The following is a 25,923-nucleotide window of genomic DNA, read 5'->3' as shown; positions in this document are numbered from 1 at the left end:
AAAGTCTCAGTTTCTTTATCTATAACACAAGAATAGTTACAACTTCTATTGAATAGTATGACATGAAGATTAAATAAGATACTCAAGTAAAATTCACATGCAGTGTCTAGTGTATAATAAACATATAATCAATATGCCAAAGATAATAATTATTACCATAATCATATAAATAAAACTATAATTGTTTAATGTCCCAAACCTACTATTACATAATGGTGTACATGTGTACAGAGATCACACTGTAATAATCAGAAACCTACCCATGTATAAAAAGATGAAAAAGATTTAAATATCTTCAAATGTGGATGGGTATGAGAAGTATCAAGAAAGAATTCTTAAGGCAAGGAGATAGCCCCAGGATAATTCAATGTTCTGGTTTCTGCTTTCTTGTCTGTTCTCTGAGTAAAGAGGGAAATTAGGACTAGTACAAAATGTTTCTATGATCCAGAAGTATTAGACAAAATCACGTGGTAATAAAAGTTTTATGCATTCTATAGCAAAACCAAGATAACTTAGTGATAAAGCTCAAAGACACACAATGTAAAGCTTTACTACAAGGTATCAAGCATTTCCAAAGGTATTATCTGCCTCTACTTGGAGAATGACAAAAAAACAGCAAACCAAAAAGTAATTGTGTTTATATTTTCAAATCCCTAAATTTGAAATGTTTTTGCAAAGCTAAAGCTTTACATAAATATAACAATGATGGTGAAAATTATTAAAAAGTTTCAAAATTAAGTCCTTTATTGTTGTTACTCATTTTATTTCCAAACATATTTGAACATCTGTGGGCCTGATGTGTCACAACAGAAGAATAAACTCTCCCAGGGTTTCCAGGGACATATGTTGATCTACCTTTTTCTAATATCCTGAGCAACAATATCTACAACTACTACTTCAACCACTGGAAATGAACTCCCAATCTATATCTCTAAACTCCACTCCTTTCTTTAATGAGTTCAAAATGCAAACATACCTATTGAATATCTCTTAAGAAACTTCTGTAGATTCCTTAAACTCAACACTATCAGCATAATTCCCTCTTCTCTCTTTCTTGTCCTCCACAAGCTAACTTCTAGTAAGTTGCTTCTGATAATTGTTAGTGTCACATTCCATCTAAAGGACAGTTCTTCCTTAGTTTCTTCCCTTCTAAGTACATTTACTTTAGTTCCTAAACACTTTTTGAATATCTTCTTTCAATTCTTGCAAACATACATTTGATCTAGGTCCACTATTTGACACCCTGCTCCATGTCCATGACGTACGCCTACAATGTTGTTTGTTTTCAAAGCTAGGTGATAATTTAAAAATGTTTTATCTTACAAAGGATGGTGCATTAAACATAAGCAACATACTGATTAAACATATTACTCCAATGTCTCCTTTTATCCGAATTTGTCAATGAAAATCTGAGATTCAAACAATTCTTGGTAATTGTAGGAAAAACTTATTTTGCTCACTCTCTTGCTCTCCCTGATATGAAAAGTTTTTTTCTGGATTTTGGGGGTTTCGGAATTTTACTACCATCTCTCTAGGTGAGATTCAACTTTCTTATAGAATAATCTCAGGGATAATCATCCCGGTGAGAGTTGTTTAAATTAGACTTCTTAGTGCTCAGGAACTGCAAGAGGTGAAAGCCTACATAGTTCGTTTAAATAGCCTGCTGTCTATACAGGAACTATCTTAATGCCTAGACCATTATAGGTACTAAAATATGGTAGTTTCTTTTATTCTTTATTACCAAAAATATTGTGATACACTACACTGAGGGCAATAGGTCAAACACTAGCCTCTTCCTTTTTCCCCATACTCCCAATTCACAACTGTTTGGAGCTAAAGATTTTGGAGACTCTATAATAGAGGAGCACTATAGTCTTCTATTAACATGCTCCTATTTATTAATTGCTCTGTTATCTTGAAAACTCTGACCCTGGCTTTGGTATCCCAGGTTTCTCATCTCTAAAATGAGTGAGCTGATGGGATAAACTCTAGTGTTTACCACACCTAAAATTCTATGGCATTGTAAGTTTTCCCATCTTCTCAGGTAAGAGCAAGAGGTGAGAGTAAAGGTATTACCATTGGTGTTTAGCTAGATATTGAAATGCGGAGCAGAGACTTAGACATTGAGTTTAATAAACTGGGGAATATAAGCCTGCTTGCCAGCTAGGAAGCTACAGCATGGCTCCACAAAAGGGGTTAATATTCCCCCCTTCCCCACTTTAGTACCTGGTTGTTGGAGGGCACAGGGGAAGGTGCTAGACCAAAAAGGTCTGTCAGTCTAACTTTGGTGTGAACACATCCAAAGCTTGTGAAAAACTGGAAAGTTGATCAGTCCTTTTGAAAAAGTTTCTGGTCTTTTCCAAGCCTGGGATGTATAATCCCAGGGGAATAAAAGAAGCTCTTTCTCTCTCACACACCCAGTGATATACTTGCCCCATTTGTTCATGTGCTCTCTCCTCTGGGAGTACACCACTGTGTGAATTTAGCAGCTACCAGGGCCAACAGAAGATGGCATTGACTCCAAAAGGATTAAGGTCTCTCTCTCTTGTTCTATCTCTATGGCTCAGGACCTGCACTTGCCTCATATACTGCTGCATCCTCTGTCCATAGCCACATGGCAGCCAGTCACAGAAACTTTGCCACCAGAGCAGCCAGGAACAAGCTAGGCTACCTGGATGGGGACTGAGACCAATTAGCTCCTGTCTGTGGGCTCCCAAGGACTAAGCTTTAATATGAACCAAAAACTCTGGACATTGGTTTTTGTTTTGTCCTTACTGAGGAAACAGTCCTTTCTCATGGTGGGATGGACAAAGATGGGACATTGGGAAGTCATGAGGGGAACCCCCTTAATTTTACACCATTAATAAACCATATAACAGAGTCCCATCCTCCCATGCAGGTCTCAGGAAATTCTTTGCCTCTAGATACAGCAAGAACTTTTTTTCTACTGATAATAGAAATATTAGTGTGTAGAGGCTAAAAATGAAGTGGGAAACTCATTCTTTTCCAAAACAAAGTAAGATAACCACAAAACAGAATGAGCAGTAGCAGTGTGGTGGAGTAGTGGTTTGTTAGGGATTTTAATGGACCCAGAGTAAGAAGACTTTAATGAGAGATTATAAGGGCAGACGAGACACTGAGTTTGGACAGTAATATAACACTAGCAATAAGTGAATGAACACTTACTACATACTGTGATTTATGTCCATATCTCACTTAGTCTCCACCATGACTTGCTTCTATTATTATCTTCTGCAAATATGGAAACTGAAACTTTAAGAGATTAGTACTTGAATCATGCAACTAATAAATGACAAAGCTTGGACTGAAATCTTTGTCTAGTGTGAAGAAAAATACCAATACATTTGGAGTATAGAAATATGTACAGAGAAAAGGAAAAGAGAAGAGCAAGGTAAACCTTTTGAGCTAAGAAACTATATCTATAAATCACTGTAGAGCCATAATACCCAGTAAAAATAGGCTATAGATCAGGCACTCAGAAAGCAATTGTTGATTAGCTGTTACTAATACACAGGCACACACATGTACATGTACACATGTGAACACTAGCTCAGAAAGAAGAGCCAAATAATATTTAAATTTATTCATTATGACTTTAATATCAAACACCAAATTTATTTTGGAGATCCAAGTGTTCTGGTAAGCTTATTTCAATAGCTGTACAAAATGTATCTTTTATATTCTTTGGGACATGGCATACAAATAGGCTAATCAGGCACAAACAGTCCTTTGTGGGAGGTAACGGTCCAGGATTCATGCTCATTCATTTTCCAAAGAGTATTTAAGATTAAAAGATATCATTCGGTGCTTTTAGTTCCCCTCCCATGCTTAAATTATTTCTAACATGTTCCCACCAAATACTTACCCAACTGGCTCTTGAATAATCCCAATAGCAGTAAATTTACAACTTGCCAGAGTAATTGATTCCACTTTTAGATAGCTGATCTAAAAGATCTGAAATTCAGCTTACCCATGACGGACCTCAATCACTTTCCCTGAAACATTTGTATTTTGGTTCTATACTTTGAGGTTATAGTTAACAACTTTATCACCTTCTCATGCCCAACTTTCAAATATCTGAAGACATCTTGATAATCTCTTTGTATTTTATGTTATTTTGCTAAACATTATCTTTTTCTTTCTCGTGTAATATGGTTTCACATCCTCTGGCACTACACTCTAGAAACTGCTCCCAGATTTCCATTGTATATCATTTTCTTTATTAGAATCAAATGCAAGATTCTAGGTAGTGTTTGATTAGAGAAAAATCACCTCCCCTGTTTGGCATTATTTTAACCCACTTATTCAGCCTAATGCAATCATCACAATAAAAAACATGTCTCTATCTAAGGATAGCTAGCTATTCATTCACTAGGTTAGCAAAGCTAATGTCTTCTTTCTCATTTTTCTTCCAGACACCATTTAACATAACAGATCACAGAGCTAAAGCAAACTCATGGTAACTTTTCTCAAAATACAACCATCTCAGGAATAAATGCTGTTCATCTATCTTTTGTGAATGAATTCCCTGAAATTGCTTATATGTAATAAATATATACATATTATATATAACATGTTTTATGAATAAGAACAGTGTGTATTACAGTCATGAATGTTTTGGAATTTTGCATGGTTTCTAGTGTCCTTTTTTCTATATATCTGGTAAAGCCTATTAACTCAGGTCCTTGCTGCCCATTACTTACTGCAAGTGCAAAATTCCAAGAAATTCCAAGTTCTCTGCCCTCTACTGACGTGAATCCTCTACATTTGATGACTGCTTTAGCCAAGGTTACATTACTAGGGTATCTTTCTTCTACAATTGAGCTTCCTCTCTTTATTACTTCTCATGCTCCCTCTTCCTTTCTGACTTGTCAATATTGCTCAAGACAGATAAAAAGTGAAACTGCTATGGAGCAGAAGGGCTTTGTATATATAATGGATTTACTTCAGGGAAGGCTGCAGGGCAACTCACTCACCTCTGTTGGGTTGAACGTGGTGGTAAACTGGAAAGAGTGTGTTTGGAGAAGTCATCCTTACTCTATATAAGACACTTAACTGTGCCTACACATCACATTGTATTATAGTATACATGAGATCATAAAATTTTCAAGGATTTAAAAATTTTTTACTTAAAAAGAATTTATACCAAAGTAATTTAGGAATAAAACCTCTATAAGTTATCTTTATCTTTCTCCTTGTGCATTATTCTCTATGCCTACCAATATTATATTTCCCTAGCCCTCTGAAGAAATACACCTGTCATAGCTTCAAGATCACACTGAAACTTAATCAGATTGAAATATAATTTCAGAAAAAAATAACACAGCATCTACTGTAAGGAGCCACAAAAAAGATAAGACAATGAATTAGAAAAGTTCAAATATTCATTGTATGGTGTTATATGCATTTGTAAGAGAAAATGTGGTTCATTTTGGTAATTTCCTGTGATTTTCCAACTGTTCAGGAAGGGAAATGAAGAAGAAATGAAAGAAAAACTAAAGTTGATTAAATCAGGACCTGGCCTTCAAGGAACTTTTCTGTCTCACAAGGGCTAGCCATTGTGCAACTCTGGTTCTCAGTCTTCCCATCTATGAAACAAAGAGTTAAATTGATTTAGGTTTTTTTTTTTTTCTAATTCTAAAATGTATACTCCTAAGAAAGTTGTTTTAGAAAATAATTCTGTAACAAATTTGACATAAGGCATTTTTACTTTCCAAAGATACTGAGGTGTGTGTTTTTATGGATGCCTGGCTTGAGTTAGCTCTAGAAGCTAGTCCTTGTGCTGAATGGGATTTTGCCTCTAGAAAACTGCTGTAAGGGATTGTTTCCTAGGGAAAAAGAAATAATATTATGAAAAGTAAGTTGAATTTGCCCCTGTCTTTGGCTTCCCTTTCATCTCTTATAGCCATGAACAGTGGACAAGTGAACAAAGGTTTCAGGATACCTAGGTTTAAACACTGTTTTGAAGGATCCTGGATATGTGCATACTCTGTCAAATATTGGCACATATTTTAAAGACAGTATGCCTTGCCTGTAACCTCATCTGTCCTGGAAAAGTGACAGTTATGCAGATTACTCTACTTCCCACCAAGCTGCCAATATAGAACCCAACTGTACTCTGGGGAAGTCATTATTATATGCATTTCTTAGAGCTCCAATAAATCTTGTCTAAGCATATTAAGAAGTCATGAACACTATCCAAGTATGTCATAACAATTGTTACCCAGCAGCAAAGCTATGCAGTGGTATTGCCTTCCATACAATCATCAGTGTATAGTGAATTTTTTAGTTCTTTAAATTATTAAAGAAACAATCTTATCATAAGAGTTAATTATTTCTTTGCTTTAATTTCTATTTTTGCTTTAGTTCACTTGCCAAACTTTATACTTATTTCATCTTTATATTTCACTTGAATGTTTTTTAGTAGAAAAGGTATATAGGCTATACTATTTGATCTGGTCTATCAGACATTGGATATCCATTCTTGCTAAGATTTGATTTCAAGTATTGTTCTATTCCAAAATATATGCTATATATTTTAAAATATACCAGAAATAGGTGACTAAAATTTAAATGAAGACATTAAATAAAGCTTAATAAAATATCTTATTTTTTATTTATGAGTAAAACCTCAGTCTAGGATTAAGATTTATTATTGCAAGCACTGTTTTGTTCATGTAGATAATATAAATGGGGTTCTTTTTTTAGTAACTAAATTACTCATTCTCCTAAACAATCAAAGTCTTTACAAAATAATAAATATTTACACACTTATTAAGTTAAAATTATTTATCCTACTCCAATGAGGTAGTTTCTAAAATACTTAAGGCTATATACTATTATTCACCTTATTATCTTCCAAGTGGCTTTCCTATATTAATTAGTCTCTCAATAGGAGGTTAATTTCTACATTTGATACATCAACTGTGATCAAATTTACATATATATCTAAATTTTCTACTTCAAACATAAATCTTCATTTAGCTAATAAACTGTTATTGAACTAATGGAGAATTGACCAAGTTCAAAGGGCTAAGGTGAAGAAATAAAGATCAGATAAAACACAGAGTGTCGTCTCCTAAGAAGTTTCTTTAAAGCAGAAAGATGAATCATATAACACTCTAACTTTTTTCATTAACATTAAAGTAGTGTCATGTCTCCCAAACTTATCCTAGAAGCTAAGCAGAAGACATAACCATGTTCTGCTAGCTTATGTGGGGTACAGAATGAAATTTAGAGTGATAGCAATACAAGGTAAATGTGCTATGAAAGAGTAAAGGTGAGCAGGGGTCAGCTTTTGGAAATGATTGAAAATTTTAAGGTACTAGAATAAAATTTCCTAAATATAATTAGAAAGACAACTCTGGTGATATACAATAAGTTAATATTAGCTAAGGAATTAAAAAATAATGTTACATGAATAGTCTAAGATATAGAGATTAGAATTTGCAATAAGTCAATACTCCTAAGTAAGATGGTTTGGAAAACTTTGGACAGGGAAACAGGTGTGTAAGCTGCTCCTCATTGCTTGGACTAAATGTAAAATTATATGATAATTACAGAATTCTAAGGATAACAGAGTTCATGCTTCTTACCTAATAGCTTCAGTTGCATCCATATGGTCAACAGACAATATAAGGCAAGTGATAATTGGAAAAGAATATTAGGTATCATCTGGGTTGCTTATTAATTTTTAGGTTCTTCCCTTGACATCATGGCCATGATCTAACACTGGTATGTTGAATTTATGATAGTTCATTGAGGTAAACCCTTATGATCTGTACATGTTTCTGTGTGCATGTGATACTTGGATAAACTTTTCCTTAAAAAAAAATGTTCATCAGTTTCTTGTCCAAAATTCTCCTTGAAACTCTCCATCACATTCAAAATAAAAGCCAGGTCTGAACCATTGCCTGCAATGCCTTTTGTGGCCTTGCCCTCTTATGTAGTGACTTCGTATCTTACAACTCTCTCCATTACTACCTCTTTTCTAGCCATGCTGGCTCCTTGCTAGGCCTTGAACAAGTCAAGCATAATTAGTGTTAGTTATTTTTTCCTGTTTTTTATATATGGAAAGATTATTTTTCAGTTGACTATTTGGTTAACACCCCAATTCCCTCAGATTTTTGCTCAAATTTCAACTTCTCAATTAGTCCTACCTTGGACAGCCTATTTAACATTGTAATCTGTCTCCCACAACATCTCCAATACCAATCAATCTTTACACATACTGTATAATTAATTTACTGTTTGTTATATTTATTATTTTGTCGCTGGTTCGATCTTCCAGTCAGGGCACATCAGAGAAGGAAAACTCTGACTCCAAAAAACCTCCGCTGCCTTGCGGCATACCTCTTCAGGGGAAAGGCTAAGGGAGTAAACCCCGACAGAAAATCCGGAGCCGGAGTCCCTAAGGCGGTTTGACGTTGTAGTCAACACCGGCAACTCCTGCGGCGCACCTGAAGCCAAGCTGTATTGACTCCGTCTTTCCCTTGGACCCTTCAGCTGCGAAGAGAGGGGGGGTCTGCTGCATGGGCAACAGCAGACCCTCCATATTACCCTGCCCAGGCTCTGTAGCTTCAGCGTCATCGCAAGATGTCGATTCAACACGGGAGGAGACAGATACCGTGTCACTCCCGAGTCGGACTGCACAGCCATTCTCGGCGGTGCAGATAGACTCTTAAGAAGCTACACCATCGTCTCTCGAGACGGACGGCTGCCGACGACGACGATATTTATTATTTATTTGCTGACTCCTTCCCTTGGAATATAAGTTCTTTGAGATCCAGACTATTTATCTATTTTGTTCTTTGATGTTGCCAAATAAATATTTTTAATGGATTAAAGTGGAAGCGTTTAATGCATGTCTCAAAATCTAATCAATGAAAATGAGAAAAATATTTTCCACAAAAGTAGCCTCAAATATCTCTGTAAGTTATCTATTCATCTTACCTCCACCTACATCAATGTAAATATAGCTAAATTCTATGAAAACTTCAAACAAATATTTTACACATACTTTAGAAAAGTATTATCTAGTAAATCTAGACATCTAAAGATGATGTAACATTAGAAAAGCTATTATTGTAATTTACATCAGCAAAACAAAGGAGCATACTATTCTGTTCATTGTCTTCCTAAATGCATATCTGATCACTACATTCACTCCCTTCTTCAATCTCTTCCACATAGCCTTAACAGATTGATCTGCAAATTTCCAATATTATTTTGTTTCCTCTCTCTGAACTAGTACGATATTGCATGGTCTCAATTTTTTTTTCCTACTCTTCTTCACTTATTATGTCGCATGGTCCCTTGACCTCTCTCAGACATTTGTGATCCTTAGAATGTCATGTGTTCAACACCCAGTCATTTACATTTGTTCTCTTCTTTACAGATTTATAACCATCTTCCTCAAGTTCCAGATCTCATTTTCCTCGGATATTGTGAGAAAAAAATGTATTATGACTTGGGATCAGACCAGATCAAGGGGTAGGAAAAAAAGGAAGGATCAAAATTTGTTTTGCGTTTTCCAGCACAAGAGGCTGCATAAGCGTTGAGACTAAGTACAGCACTGTGGAAGATGCATTATTCAAATTCATATAAGGGAAGAAATTACAAATCAGAATAAAATTTGGAATTCATTTATAAAGAGGTTATAAAGACATAAAAAAAGGCATTAGAAATAAAAATTGTAGATATTTAGTAATAAGGAGAAAAACCATTATGTTTGAAGCTAGGTTTTTCCAAATATGTGTGTCTTATTCAAGAGTAAGGAAATATAACTGCTTTAGTGAGAGAGTGACAGAATTGGTAATTAGTAATAAAAATTATGTATTTAAAAAGTTTTGAGTACAATTAATAGTATGCTGTTGATTTAACTAATTTTTTTTAAGAGTAATGCTGCACTAAGAAAACAGGTAACTTCTCTACAATCTTTGTGGTTGGAGTATGGAATACTTACAATAAAATTTGGATTAATTCTATTTCTCTCAATCAAATTTTGTGTTCTGTTTTCTGCCTAATTACTCTACAGAAAAAAAATTCTTTCTAATATTCACTGCAGCTGGCATAGAATGAGAAGATATAAGAATGAATGAAAAGCCCACTGGTTCATCAGGCTCAGTATAGGATATTTAGAAAATTATAGACATCACCTTAAAAATCTAAATCACCTGGATTTCTTTCACCCTGAGAGGTCAATTAATATATTGTTTTCTGTTATATTCCATTGGGTAATGTCCTATACCATGAAACATAATTCTAAAACATTATTTTTAAAGAAAAAATTAGGAAAATAAACAAACACAAAGTTAAAAAGAGAGAGAAGTGAAAGAGAATGATGTGATGAACTCATCAGCAGTGCCCGGGGCAGTGTCATGGAGACACTCAGAAGCAGGACAAAGGAAAGAAGAGCCAGGAGAAGGGAAAGAGGACCAGAAGAGTGTAGTCATGGACATTAAGGCAGTTAATTTTAGAACAAGCACTGTGTATATTAGCAGCAGCCCTGACAGGGTGTTTCAAGAAGGATTAAATGCATTATGTTGTTAAAATGTCGGTAAGATGATAACTGAGAACATTGAATTTATACAAAAGCAGTAATTGGCCTTTTGTGAAAAAGACTTAAGCCATTGTATTTCAGGATAAAGTAGCATGTCAATTTTTCAGATGTAGTAACTGAGGCCTGAACATATTAAGTGATTTATTCATGTCATACAGTTAGTGGGACAACTGAGACTAGAAACCAGAGATGAAACTAAGGCAAGCATTCTTCTTACCCTGTTTTGATTTTATTTTTCCAAACAAAAAAATCATTTAAAATATTTTTTCTTAGTTATAATTTACTGATAGAAACTTCATATATATGGAAATCAAATCAGTTTCTGTAATTTCTTTGGTATCTCAAATGCAAAGCAGACATTATTTTGAAGAAAAATGTATAGAAATAAATTAAGAATAAAACTACTTTGTTTTTTCTATTTTTACTATAAAGTTTGTAGATTTTTTTTTACTATTGCTTCTAAAATTAAGTCTCATAAAACCTATGTTTTTTTACTATAACTAACCTATAAATTAGAGAAACAAGCAATAGGTCTTTATAATTCTTTATATTTAAAAAAAACTAGTATATTTTTATCCTATAATTTTCTCTTGCTTTTTAGTCACTGAAGTTTAAATTTTAGATGTAGCTATTTTACTGAAATTATTCACATTACTTCAAAAATATTAAAACAAACATATTTCTCTATAACATATATAAAGTCATTTATGAAAATTCTTTTTTATTATGTATTTTTAATAGTAAAGAAAATTGAGTTCAAAATAAGTTACCAAAGAAGAAATAATTCTGTGTTATTTCCAGTGATATAAGGTTGTCTTGTACATACAAAACAGCGATGATTAAATGGCCTACAAACCTGAATAAACAACTTTCTAGAGTCCAGTCTCAAAGATTGAAGTCCAGAGGCATAGGCTGATACTACGAACAAGTTTCCAGCTGTGAACCATTTAGAATGCACACTCCTCTTCCCTCTCAGTTACTATAGACCAGGCAGAGATGTAACCAGGGCTCCCTCGGGTGTCACAGGAACAGCTTGCCTTTCCCCAATCCAGCAGGCTAAGAACATGTGTTTCATGTGTAAGTCATAACTGGTCTTCACATCACAATTATAGTATCTGCACATGGATGTGTATACGCACAAGCTCACACATACATTCACACACTCTCATTACAGTAAAAAAAAGTATAAGAAAAATTAATTTACATACATAAAAATTATATGAAAATATATTTTAAGTAGAAAATGTTCTAAATGATTCTTATTACATCTTGTTTCAAAATAATTTTATAGAAAAGTACATATTTTATAAAGAAAGGCAATGGCTAACAAGCTTGGCTTAATAGTTTTGATTTTTACCATATTGTTTATATTCTATGATTACATATAACTTCTGGGCATCACATCAAACAATATCTATTAAATCTACATTTATAATAAACCTACATTGCCTCTTTCAACAAATGAAAGATATACCATAAATATTCTAACCCAGCTCGTTTTCAGTGCAATCCTACTACCACTGCTGATAAATTTTAACCACTTTTTTTTTAACCAGTATTTTAAACTCCTTTGCCCAACCAACACTGAAAACCCCTAACCTTGGATTGCTTCAACCTGTCTTGTATTTAATTCCTTTAACTGCATGCTTCTGGAGAAATTGTACGGTCCCTGATTAGCCTTCTAACTATCATTCAAAGCTCCTTTCCTCACTATCCAAAATGGGACCTGATACCTTCACCCCACATCTCAAGACCTCTAACCCCGCCCACCACTGCCACTACTCATCCACTACTTGGCAAGAAGATGTAAAAAGCCCGAAGCTGAGCCAGTAGTCTAACAGTACTACTTCATGTCCATCCGCCTTGCTTTTTTTCTGTCTCAAAGAACGGCTTCCTCCCTCCTGAAGTGAATCAACTACCTCTAAGAAAAGTCCATCCTCTAGTTTTCCTCTGACACCTCAATAATCATTTCCCCTCTCTCTACTTTGATTTCTTCCCTTCATCGAATGACTTTTGTTTTCTAAAAACTCTCACTTAATCCTGTTTTCATCTAACTCCTCTCTTTTTCATCATGATAGAGCAAATTTTTATTTTGTAGAGATGAGGAACTCACTACCTTAACTTTCACTTAGATTCCTTTCTGGGCGCTCTTGTCACCTGGCTCTCTACCTGACACTGACTCTGTTGATTTTTTTTCCTGAATTCTCTTCCTCTGCATATCACTAAAAATTGATTACTTATAAACCTTTTGTTTTAGATCCTTAAGAGACAATGTAAGAGTTTATTACTGAGCAGGACATTGCTAAGTAGACTTTTCTATTTTATGAGCCCAGCCTTTGAGCAGTCATGCTGACTATGTCTCAGGACTAAGCTTCACAAAAGAGAAAGAGGAATGAATTTGTTCATCAATGTCCTTATCCCTTTGGTCAAAGTTTTTGCCTATAATGTATTCACTCCCCCATATTTCTAGATAAAATGAGCATGACAATTTAGAGGAGTCCTACAGCATCCTACATTTCTTGTCAGAGAATTCTCTGGAACAGGAGGCAGAGGGTTCAACAACAGCAATACATCTAGGTGTGGGGATGTGGTATTTTCTTCTTAGCACATATCACAATTATAATAAAATAATGTTGTAATGATTCTTTTAACTCCCCTCTTAGCTAAGCACTTAAATACAGCTTGTGCTTAACTCAGTGCCTAGAACATACTGTGTCCAAGTGCGTATTTATTTATTTTAATTACAGTTTAGAGTCAATATTATTTTGTATTAGTTTCAGGTACACAACATAGTAATTAGACAATCATATAATTTACAAAGTGTTCCAATTGATGTTTTAAGTGCATATTTATTGAGTTAATGAGATGAATCAAGCAGCATTTGTATTTATTTAAAAAGTCGGTTTAGAAATCTGACAGACATGACTTTTTAGTCATATTGTGTGATCTCGAACTCTCAAGGTTCTCTTTTCTCATAAATAATATGTAGATAATATGATTGCTCTGAGTTTTAGATGAGATACTGCATGCAAACCTCCTTGCGCTGGGCTTTGTATATCATAACTCCATTGTTTTTAATATTTATTTTTGTGTTAACTTTTGTGATTATCAGACTTAATTTTAATTTCTGTTATTTTTTCCAAGTGATAGATGTACATGTCCCTAAAAGAGCAAATACTATGTCTGCTTTTTAACAAAAAATAGCAATTCTTCTCCACTATTCCCCACTTGTAAATTCCATCCCTTAGTGACTTTTCACTATTTAATCTATAATTACCTCTATATTTCTATATAACACATTTACACTACCACATTTGATTATCTTTTAATTTTCTATAATAGAGAAGGACTTAAAACTCAAAAAATTATTTAACCATTCCTAAGTTTCACTTTTTCTTATTCTCTCAAGTGTTATATCGTTATTTTATTATTATAATTAAATAATGTCCTCCAATATTAATTGTATACTGGCTTAATAACATACTGAGAAAAACTATGATTATATACAAATTCTTTAGGTTTAAGTTGGAAAACAACCACCAAATATTTAAGAATTTCTTATTTACCTATTATAAAATCTCAGCAAGAACTGTGAACACTCCATCAATGTCTTCAAACATATAAAATAATCTATCAGTCCAATTTAATTATTGAGACAATTCCTTTAGATGGCCTTATTCTAATTTCCCTTCCTTAAATGATTACACACCAATATTCCTAGGAATCCTAGGATTTCCTTTTAATATCATATTGAGAATTCTCTTTTTCTCTTCTCTCTTAGGCATTTCTTGATTCTTGGTCTCATTTCCTTCTCTTTTGCGTTTATGTGTAATTATTTTTTAATGGTGGATTATGCCCTCCATTAGCTTCCTGAAAGAGTAAGTAGCAAATAGAGTTTTTGAAAACTTAAATGCTGGCAAATGTCTTTTATTTTAACATCATCCTTAATTTATAGCTTGGATGAGTACAGAATTCTTACTAGAAAATTATTTTCAATCCTTTCCAATATCTTTTCAAGTTCTAAATATTTTAGTCCTCTGTGATTTTATGTAAGTGAAAAGGGGTAATATTTTCAGTGTGTGAGAATACTATATTATAGAATTATTGAAGATATAGTTCTACTCTCAAAAGTTAAATCTAATAGAGTTTTGACAACATTTAAAAGTTTAAACCAATGAGAAAATGCTATTTAGGATGAATATCATTTATTATGTTCTCTGATGTGACTTCACATATTTATTTCTTTTTTACTTTTTATTTAAAGAATTAACCCTTCATAACATTGCAGAGTTCAATAAATTTTTAGGCACTCTTCACTAGATGCACTAACTGTAAACTCTTTGCTATATATGCTTTTCCTCTTTTCACTTTATACAATACATGCATATATAAATATTGCTTATTTAGTTAGTAAGTTTTTAAGGCCACTCAATCCAAATTTTTAATTTATTCAAGCAGTGTTAAGATAATTCAAAGGAAAATGTTGATGCACCTAGAATTCTAGACTCAATCACACCTTGTTTCAAAAATGTAGATATAAATAACTGTGAGCTTATTGACTTGATTATTCTGGAACATATATGTTCCAGACAATTTCTAAATGGAATATCAGTTCCAAACTCCTTCTTTTAACATGATAATATAAAAAAAGTAAACAAAAGCTTAGATTTTAGGATTAAGTTCATAAAATTATATTGGTTGTATAAGATTTGTATCCTACCCATAAAACTGAATATAATGATATGCTTACTCAGTCTATTGAATTTCCTTTATAATAATAAAATGAGTAATTTTAAGAATTATTAAAGCTATATTTAAGGAAGAAAACACAAATGGAATGTAAAAAGATTCTTTTCTTCCTAGATTTTCTAGATAATTAACAAAACAAAAAGGGAAAAATAGCTTGAATGACAAATTCAAATTGGCCACGTGAGATCAGCTGTCCACATTTGCAAAATACAATACCTATATCATCCTTACTGAATATTACTAAAACTGAAAATAGGAGACAATATAATTATAGAACACTGCTTTAGAAAAATTCTTTCAGAGAATCATATGCATTAATATACATATATATAACTTAATATATTCCTGATTCATTTATACCATAGTATATGTTTATATTTTAAAGTTATGAGTATACTACTTGGATACATTACATCTCACAAAATCAGTACATACATATTACTTTGAGGCTGGTGTTTGCATTCCTATTCTTACTCTGATTCCCATTATAATTTCCAGAATTTCAGTGAACCTTCTGTTTGCAATGAGCATGCAGTAGCAACAACAGCATCTCTAAACCCCTGAGGTGTAACTTAAAACATTACTGTAGATTCCCCTGGCTTGGTGATTTGTACAATGCTGCCAACCTTTGCTTTTGATCTGACTGAAAGATTAGTCATATTGTACCAGCGTGCCCCAAACTTCCCCCATTGCTGGTATCAGCAAGACCTGATTTCTATCAACCTCTGTTGCCATCTGATTGGTTACAATTACAGCTATTCTGTGATTATTGCTGATCATTTGCTGGGGTAGGCCATTTAGTAATGGAGTAGGAAGGGTCATCATGGTCATGATGAAAAGGAAAAGCAATGCCACCCACTATCACCAATTAAACTTTGAGTGTTCCGAAAGGAAGCCTGGAAAGAAATAAACTTGTGCCAGTACCTCTTTGTAGTCATGACAATGAAAATTACATATGACAAAGAATATTTTCAAGAGTAAAATTCTCCAAAGTTTTTGGGTGTGCCTCTCCCATATGTGTTCCTGCTAAGAACTGAAGGTGCTGAATGCAGGCAGTAGTAAGATGTACCACCATATCAACCATAACATTTCCCTCTGTACCAATAAAAACTGTTTCACCTTCCATTCCTTCCAGACATTCTGGTGCCTGCACATCTACTGCCAACTGCATACTGACTCAGCTGAGTCAGCATATCTTGGTTTATTTGTGAGAACTTCTCTTCTTTTAATTTATAGGGTTTCTAAGACTTCTTTTTTAGACATCCCAACCTCTTTGCTGAGCTCAGAGGGTTTCAACTCTAGGAGTTCCTCAGTGGTCTAGAAACCTGCAGGCATCAGCTTTAACCCACACCACTGGGGACAAGGGGAAACTCAGTAAATCTCACTGCATTTCAGAGCCAGATGCCTATGTACACAGTTGCACAGAGCTTCTTTAGTTATTTATTCACTGAATCATTTGAGAATGAGTTGCAGATCTAATGATGCTTCACCTCTAAGTATTTCAGTATATATTGTCACAGGATAATGACATTATTATACATAGTCATAGTACACTTATAAAATTAAAGATATTTAAAATTGATGTGATACTGTTGTCTAATATATAATTCATATTCAAATTTTAGCATATTGTCTTAATACTATCTTTTACAGCAATTTGTTGCAACAAGGATCCAATACCAGATCACACCTTGTGCCAGTTTTCATCTCTGTTTAGTCTCTGATGCAATTTTCTAAGCCATATTTTGTATTTCCTAATACTGATCTTTCTAAAGAATACCTCAAAATTATTTAAGAAAAGTTATTTTATAGCATATTCATCAATTTCTATTGATTCTTCCAGATGAGTGTCTGATATTTGATTCTTTACTTTTGGTCAAGAATACTACCTACAATGCTCCTTCCAAAACATCTTATCAAGAAGCACATAATATCAGTTTTCCCCATCATCAATGATGTTCTCTTTAATCACTTGATTAAGAAGCTGTCCTCCAGATTTTTCCTGGATAAAATAACTTGAAAAAAAATAAATCTTCTTTTGGAAACTCAGGATAAGTAAGAAAACGTATAACTCAGAGTTTTCAGAAACCTAAGTTTCAGTAGAAGCAGTATTTCTGGATTGACCATGAATCCTCATACTAAATATTAAATACATATGCTTAGAGTGGAAATAAGTTAAGAGAAACTCATTACAATAAATCTAATGGTGTATGTGCCAAATTGCTCAATTTGAAACTTTCCTAAAGAAGCCAACTCCTTGTGTTGTTAATAGTTGTATGTTACAGCTTGCTTAGGCAATGGGCCTTCATATATCAGTCTGGTGTTTGTTTCTATTTGTGGCTTAAAACACAGGTGTCACTTTTCCCTCTATAGTCCCCAGTAACACTGTGACTGACAGCTACTCTTAAAAGATGAGCACATATTTCTTCCTTAAGAATCTCTTTTCAAAGAACTGCCACATCATTTTAATACAATTTAATCAGAAAGGGGTTATCTGGGTTGACTTCATTATACATTCACACATTCAATCACACCAACATCACTTTTCAAATACTGTCTCTTACAAATGGATGCTGTTCACTTTCTCAATTGTAAAGGCATGACATGTGATTTCCACCCATCAGTGGAGACTTAATAAATCACCCAACATATTACAGTTTCACACCAAGTTAGCACCTTCATCAGGGAATGAAATTAGCAGAGCAAATCCTGGCTAATTGTGAAAAATGCTAATTACCCGTTCACCCTGTAAAATAAGGCGTGAGTGATGCGTGGCGAGCCCTGCAAAAAGTCATGAACACTTGCAAATGCAACACTTAAATACAGCCTAAAACTGCTTATGCAGAGAGAAATGGAGACCAGAGAGAGAGAGAGTAAAAATATACAGCCAGTAAAGGAGATACAAATTTGCAGGGATTTAAAAATCTCATTTTAGAACTATAGCAAGACTTGTGGGGACTTGGATGAGTCCAGGAATTCATTGTGAAGCCTTTATTTCAACATCTCCAATTCAGACCCCCACCTGATCATTGTGGGAACAAGTCTTCACTTGTTAATAGCTGGTCACAGCTGCGATATGAGGTAGCTGGGAAAGAAGTGACCCCAGCCCAGCTACCCCTGGGCAGGAAGGTCCACATTACAGACTGGCAGTAGTTAGCTCCCCTGCTGGTGGTGGTCTCTGCAGAGGGGCCAGGAGCTGAGCAGGTCACAGGATGTGAATCCTGAGCACACATTTCAGAAGATGCCAACTACCTCCTTTCTGCTAGGTCCAGACCAGCCAGTAGGGGTGACATGGAAGGGTTTATCCCTGCCACTGTCAATCTGGTGCACCTCTCTGGATGGGAGACTCTTTTCCCCAAAGGTCTCAGTTTGTCATCTTTCACCAGGACAAGGCTCACATTAAAAAGGGAAGCATGCTCTTTTTTAATAATGCTGTTTAGGGTGTGTGTGTGTGTGCGTGTGTTTAATGTGCAGCATGTATTACCTTTTCCTACTCTTTCTAGCTCCTCTGAAGTTCTAAACAATCACTTAAGACTTCCATACTACCAAGCCGAAATTTAAAAATCCAATCGTTCAATTTTTCAGTTTGTATGTTAGGCCCACACACTAAATTTCTTATAAAAGGCAATTATCACATTACATTTAATTAAAAAGTTCATGACTAATGACTTGTGCTATCCACTAAAGCAATTATACCATTTTTACAACTGCAAAAGTTACCCAGAGAAAGATTTTTTGTGGGTGTTTTGTGGTTAATTTGTGTAATGATGCAAAGGTGATAAAATATTAAACCCCAAAGAGGCAATATGAAAATTCTCCAAAAGATAGCTTTGTGATACAATTTAAACCATTGACATAAGAAAAATGAAAGAGAAAGAAAAAAAGAGAAAAACAAAAAGGAGAAAAGCAAAAGCACAAATTAAATTTCCAACTTCCAAATTATCTTTCAAAAACAAAGAATGAATTAATTTTAGAAGTTTGTTTATGCCATCACTACAAAATAGAAATCTCTTGTTTTTAGAGTTTTTCTTTTTACTTATTATAAAAGCAAATTCATAAGATTATGATCACCACTCAGTTTATTCCATGACTATTGTTTCCAGTATGGTTTGCATGTTCTGATATATTAAGATCAATTGCTTGATTGCAAATTTCAAGCCAGAACATCTCTTAAGTGGAGAGAAAATATAATACACTAATTCTGCATAAAAAGTATTGTACACAGGAGATAATCTTATCCATTATTTTGTGTAAAATAATTATTTGAGCCACTTAAGGATACAGAAATAAAAATTGCAGCTTTCTGTTTCACCTGGCTTATCTCTCTCAACAACCTGTTCCCCTAAAAATAAACATAAACACTTAGAATGATAATTCCTTTCAAATAAAGAAAAAGTTTCCTAAACCTGCTTCAACATTCAAAGCACATGCCACACAAATTACTTTCCAGAAAAACTAAACTTTCTCTCTAAAATGGTTTGTGTTTTACTATCAATGTTTGTACTATGCTAAGAGCATCCTCTTTCCAAATATTCCACTTATTGAAATCCCCTTACTCCTTTAAACCTACATCATGAAGCATATTTTAATTCTTCTTCTGATTTATTCAAGCAATTATAATTTACTCTGAACTGCAATAGAATTTGTTTACATTTTAAATAATATTTTAGTTGCTTTTTTTGTCTCTTCACTTCCTTCTAAAGATTCTCAACTTAGAAGCTTAAACCTTATCAAGACTTACCACAATAGCTCACAAATAGTGGGTTCTCCAAAGCTGTAGAATAAACGTATCTCTATGCTCTGTGAATTAGGTGAGATTAACCATATCCCAAAGAATCATTCAGATGCTCTTACAGATATATGATGTAACTGTTGATTACAGAAAGGAACCAAGTCATAACAATAGAACTTAGAGAACAAGAATCACAGAATCGTGGATTTCAGTTTGAGAATATGGTTTGATCATCTGTTAGTGACATCATTTCTTAAATGGAAAAACGAGATTCTAAAAAAGATAAAAGATTACACAGGTCCAGGGCTTGAACTTGAGTCTTTACACTTAATTCAGAATTATTTTTACTACTTTCAAGTTAAAAATTATATATTATTTCAAAATATCAGAAATACTGGAGAAAAAAAGCATAAAAAAAAAAAAATCAGTGGTCACGGAACTCTGGTTTTCCATGGGAGTATTTGTTACAGTTTTATGCACTCACCACATACACATACAGACCCAAAAGACACCCACCCTCCTGCACAGATACATTAGGACCACCAGAATTCAGTGTGACAGGTTCTTTCTTAGTGAACCTAGAGGTATTGTCAGGTTCTGGGTATTGTTTAAATGGGAATTTTCATTCTTAGAGGGTTGTTTCTTAGTTTTTTGTAAATACAAACTCTAGGAAACATGTTAACCACATTTTATTCTCAATCCCAATCTGGCAAGGTCAGGGTAAAGTTTGATCTATCATTCATTATTTCTCATTCAAGGTCCACCTGTAATGAAGCTCCTTTTTTCTTTAGGGACAGTTTCATCTACAGAAGATAGAGGTATCAAGCTGTCAACCCCTCGCCAAATTTTTCCAAAGTAAATAAATGTAACTACAGGTATTCAAATACTTTAATAAACCATTTCCTCCTCCTTGATACTTCCTGTAATGCTTTATGAGTTTTCAGTCACCTAAGTACTAAATTCATTGAATAACTATAAAAAAGGTAATGATTTTTGAAACTTACTTTTACACTACATGATAAAAATTGATAACATTTGGACTCTCAGAATGTCACATGGCATTTCAGTCCCCTAAAGATATAGGAGGAAAAACCAATGCATTTCTTCTATATATACTCAGTCTGTCCAGAAGGTATCTATTCAGCCATTAATATGAAAAATAGAGACATTTATTGAAGAAGATACAAGATACAGAAACATTGTACATAGGATGATGCCTCAGTTCCCTTCAAAGCAGGCACCTTGGGACCTCACACGGTTCTCTTGATTGTCATCAGCTTTTCCATAGTATTTTCCTGAATCTCATCAACAGTCTGAAATCTCTTCCCATTCAAAGGTGATTTTAGTTTTGGGAAAAGCCACAAGTCACAGAGCACCAAATATAGGCTGTAGGGGTCTGAATCACTTGGGTGATATATTTCACAAAAAAACTGTTCATCAGCCGTGATGCACGAGCAGGCGCATTGTCAGGATGAAGCTGGCAATCACCAGTTGCCCACAGCTGCAACCTTCTGAATCATCTGAATAGTTTCCGTGGAGGAATGTTCAAGCTTAATGCAAAATTTGATGCAGCTTTGTTGCTGTGCTCCCTTAGTCATTTTGATTGTGACAGCCACATAGTACGCATGCTCACTGGACAATGAATTTGTCATTGTTCACACATGCACATTCCAGTCCACTTTCCTTACCTGTCAGGTTACATCAATGCAGTGCAAACCATTCTTGTTATATTAACAACAGCTGGACTTTTTCCAGACATACCTCATATATCTTTCCACCCCAAATATGCCCAGAAATACAAGAAATAAATAATATTTATAAGCCTATTTTTCCCTAATATAAGAAAAAATTATCTCAAAAATCTTAATGTTAAGGATATAAATGGGCTGAGATTCTGAATCAGGCAATGCTAATGCTGCTAGTCCATCGACCACTTTTGAACTGCAATGTTCTTGAACTTAACACCAGTAATTACATATGACAACTCTGTATGTGAGACTTCCTTCAGAATCAGCACATCTTTCTTATACTTTCTCATGTATCTTTTGGCCTCTCTCCTAAGAACATGTCAGCACATTACACCTCTTCCTTCCTTCATTTTAAATCTTTCTCCTATTCTTTTATAGGTATTTAGATACTATAGAGAAGTAATTAATTTAGCCCTATAAAGATGAACAGGATAGTTAATCATCTTTTTATTGTCTTTGGTCATGTACTCAAAAGGCATCTAAAGCTAAAGCCAAAGTTTTCAAATTGAAAAAAAAAATCTTCTCTTTAGAGAATTGCTTGCATAGGCGGAAGCCAGCCATTCTAAATTATATATCACTGTGAGTCGTCAAGTTTCTTGATATCAGAACCCACTATCTAATATGTTTCACATAAGTCTATTTTTTCTTTATTCTTTAATGTGCATGTATGTTTGTGTGTGTGTGTTTGGGTTGGGAATTTAATTGCTAGTTGTTGCAATGAAATTTGGCTTTGGGTGTCTTCATGTTGATATTTACATCTCACATCTATTTAAAAAGTCATCTTCAATGTCCTCCTACATTTTAAAAAATTATTATTTCATAGAAAGTAAACACATGAGCCAAAAGCATTACTTGGTAGTAAAATATATTATTAACTAAATAAATTTCTATTTATAACTTATTTTATTAACAGAGAACTTCAGTTATATCCTATAATATATATGAAGTGAAAATTCATACAAAAATATATAGAAAATATTTAAATATTTACATGTCACAGCTGTCTTAAAGATTGCACATGTATTTCCTTAATCATCACAACAATTCATGAGTTAGGCAATACTATTCCTGTCCACAGATGAAGAAACTAGAGAGAAGCTAAAGGTCTTGCCAGTGGTCAGCCAGGTTGTATTATGGGCAGAGGCAAGATTAGAATGCTTAACAGTCTGATTTCAAACCCTATGTCCCATATGCTATAATGCATGTATTTCTCATCCCCACTTTGTTACTTGACAAGCTCAGGTGACCTCCACAGCTTCTGGATGAGTTCTGTCAATGGATACAGATACTAAGGTTTCCAGAATGAGTGCAAGCTTGCTCTATTGAAAATCAATTATTTACTAAACAAATGCAAGGATATTAAAACTCAATGGGGCACAGAGATAAGATATAAGAATATGTATAAATAATACAAGACTGGATATTCTATGTGACAAGTATTTAGAAAAAGCTAAAAGAATTCTCTGAAAATGTTGTCAATAGTTTTTTACTTAAATACTTTATGTCAGAGATTCATTAAGTTGAATTTTGAACAGGTAGTAACTGAAAAATGATATGGTTGGCAGAGAGCAGGGTGAGGGTGTCATGAATCATGACTCCGAAGAGTGAAATAATAAATCATGACCACTTATAGTGTGTTTTCAAGAAAAATCTGTTGACCAAGCTGAATTGTAAAAGCCTTAGTAATGAAGATACCTGCTTTATGTTCCTCAAAGTATCTCCAGAACACTGGAAATTTTCAGCCAATCATTATTGTGATTAAGCTTATTAGAATGGTAATGGCAGAACATTAAAAATATTTCATCTAGAAAATCTTTTTAAATTCAATATTTTTAATTCTCCTTAAAATTAATTTTACAAAACTGCACTGTGGGCACACCATTTTGCCAGTTTTTCCTCTCAGTATGACAAACACTCCCCTCAGTAACCCGAAGGGCTGGTGCATGCATTAATTCATACTTTTACAGAAGGTAGAACTGCTATTATGTACAAATATAGATATATAGTTTTTATTTTGCTTGGGACATATTAGAAGGTCACACAGATATTGCAATAGCACAGAAATTACTTTGTTATAAAAAAATTTTCATAAACTGATTAATATCATGATTTGTGTTCCCTGTAATAGGATTTTATTTTGGTGTTAATATTCAAACAAACAAATATTATCTAATCCACAGCCTTAATAAGGAAAATAAATTGCAAAACATATCCTTATACTATATACAAACTAAATCATATGAAAATTAATAATATCAATTACATTCAGAAATAATTTTGTAATTGATTACTGAATAATTATTTATGATGTTCTTGTTCAATGCTTCTCTTGACAGAATGTTGTCAATTCTAATATAACAGATTGGGTCACATTTGACTGGTGCCTTAATTCTTCTTCACTTACATGTTCAGGATTTTTCTTCCCCATTGGCTATACACATTGACTACTTGCATAAATCTGAAAGTTATTGGACCTTATATTTATTTTGGGTAGCTATGGAAATAACTTAGTGGTACAATTGGAAATAGAATTTTGGGAGTTAGGTAAAAAGTTAAATCGCTTCTTAATTTTATTTGCTATTAGAAGGAAAACTAGCCATAGAAGGAAGATATAGCATTGTATCTACTATTTTTGACTGTAGTCTTCGACCTGCCTCTGATTCCCTTCTATGTCACACAGACTAAGAATGTTTTGTACTTGGTTCCTAGAAGATACTAAAAGGCTGTTTCAAGCAAACCTACTTGAGCTTTCTTGTTCTGACAAGGACCAGAACAGCAGAAGCAGAGTCCACCTCATCATCAGTATCACTGTCAAGGAAGGAAGAGTGCCAGCTGTGAGCAGTCTGCTCAGGCCTCTCTTGGCACCAGCAAGCGTGGTGCTGACAGCTTCTTGGCTCACTGAACATTTCCAACATGCCACATAAGCCATACCCTGAGGGCCTAAATGGGCTGCACCTACGTTTTTCTTGTAACTTAGCATTAAGTAGAGTCATGTATGCATAAAAAGATTTAACAAATGTTCTGCAACCATTTAAGTTATTGCAATAAATACATTCTTTAACATAAAATTAGGACTTCGGTAGTCATCTGAGAAATGACTTCTTTCCTTAGAAATATTGTCTAAATGGGATAGTAGTGGTCCAGTTAGGTAATAATAATAGGTGGTCAGAGTTGTATAGAAGGCTAAGATTTATGGAAATTTCAAGTAGTTGACAAGTGGGATTTTTAGGTATTAAAGATTCTAAATACTTGGGCATTTTACTAAACTTTGACTTAAATGTTTGAGATATATGCTACTCTTTTTTCTCCTAGCTCAGTTATTCACAGGGCAACTCATACCAATTCAGACTTTTCAAAACATTGATAGGTTCAGGGCTGTATATCTGGATTAGGGGGAAGATGCATCATTGACTCAGGAGACTTTAACATCTAATTTTAATACGTTACTTTTTGCTACCAGGCAAATTCAAGGCCTTATTGAGGATGATCCTAATGAGAGATCAATCAGTGGATAATAACCCTGTGAAATCCCAGACTCTCATGAAAATAATCACCTCTACTGATTCAATCTTGAAGTACATGAAAATTCTTTCTGCAAAAGAGATCTATATTTGAATGACTCTATTTTCTTACTTCTGAGATTACTAGTGTGTTCTTTTTACATATCCAACAGTTCTTGATACATATCCAACTGTTTTTGTTTCAGTCTTCTGTTTATTTCTAGAATGCTAATCATATTTTTGAGAAGCTTATTCAGTTTTATTTTAATTTCCTCTTAGATTACGCTTTTATTTATGTTACCTCAGGAGCAATCTCTTATTGGGATCCATCCACTAAATTAATTTTTCTCATGGCAGCCTTATTTGGGGAAGGAATTTCTTGGCTAGTTCATTGTTTTCTCTCCATGGATCCTCCTCCTTATTTGTTTTCTCTGTACCCCAGGGTTCGCAAATGAGAACCAGCTCTTTTATTTCTGATTCTGTATTGATGCCTGAAGAAAGCATAACCAATCCATTTCTGGAGTCAGTTTGTCATTTGACTCAGTTCTTGGTGGCAGGATCTTCATGGCCCTGCCTTGACTCTCCAGAGATACTGTCCATTAAGCATACAGA

The 25,923-nt window shown here is 34.0% G+C and overlaps 1 pseudogene; it reads right to left on the bottom strand.

The window, feature by feature from the left end:
- Positions 1-15,816: 15,816 nt before the first annotated feature.
- On the bottom strand, positions 15,817-16,721 carry LOC150007133 (DNA repair protein RAD51 homolog 3 pseudogene; annotated as a pseudogene).
- Between the last annotated feature and the right edge of the window lie 9,202 nt (positions 16,722-25,923).

The sequence above is a fragment of the Furipterus horrens genome, unplaced genomic scaffold (genome assembly GCF_987537825.1).
Source record: "Furipterus horrens unplaced genomic scaffold, mFurHor1.1.pri manual_scaffold_6, whole genome shotgun sequence".
NCBI lineage: Eukaryota > Metazoa > Chordata > Mammalia > Chiroptera > Furipteridae > Furipterus > Furipterus horrens.
This window is presented reverse-complemented; position numbering and strand designations above follow the sequence as displayed.